Raw genomic sequence first — 564 nt, 5'->3', positions numbered from 1 at the left:
TCTATTCCCATCACACAGAGGAAAATTGTAAATATCCTCTCCTAAAAAAAGTTTCTGATTTAAAGGATCATTAAACATTAAGGGGAATAGCTATTTTAGATGCAAAGGACAACTAGGAAGATGAAGTTCAAAGTTATAGTTTAAAATATTGGGGTCATGGAAGCATGCAGCTGTTCTCATAATGAGGAAATTTTCTTTCATGTTTTCTTACTCAGCATCTTTGAAATAAAGGTCATTAAAAAAGCTTTATTTAGATTATCTATATTTCTATGGGCAAATGAGAGAATCAAAAATTCTCACAGAAAGCAGGCAAAAGAGAGAAGCAAAAATTCTCCCAGAAAGCACTATCATTCAAAATAGGAAATCATGATTTGTCATTCACTCTGAACTATATCTGTTGACTAAATCCATTTTCACCTACTTACACCAAAAACAAAAATCTAAAGTGAAAAAAAACTGATTATATGATCCATACCCATATCTAATAAAATAGAAATGTGCACTTTTTGACAAGCTTATTCATAACACATTCTGATAAAAATTTCCATTTGCTACTCAGCAGGA

General features: G+C 30.9%; 1 protein-coding gene across 1 annotated transcript in view; it reads left to right on the top strand.

Annotated features, from left to right (window-relative positions):
* Positions 1 to 564, top strand: part of PCDH17 (protocadherin 17) — a gene marked incomplete at its 5' end in the record, with an annotated part of 100,600 nt that overhangs the window by 97,075 nt on the left and 2,961 nt on the right. The window lies entirely within an intron of this gene.

This window comes from Myotis davidii, unplaced genomic scaffold (genome assembly GCF_000327345.1).
Source record: "Myotis davidii unplaced genomic scaffold, ASM32734v1 scaffold488, whole genome shotgun sequence".
In the NCBI taxonomy this organism is placed as follows: Eukaryota; Metazoa; Chordata; class Mammalia; order Chiroptera; family Vespertilionidae; genus Myotis; species Myotis davidii.
This window is presented reverse-complemented; position numbering and strand designations above follow the sequence as displayed.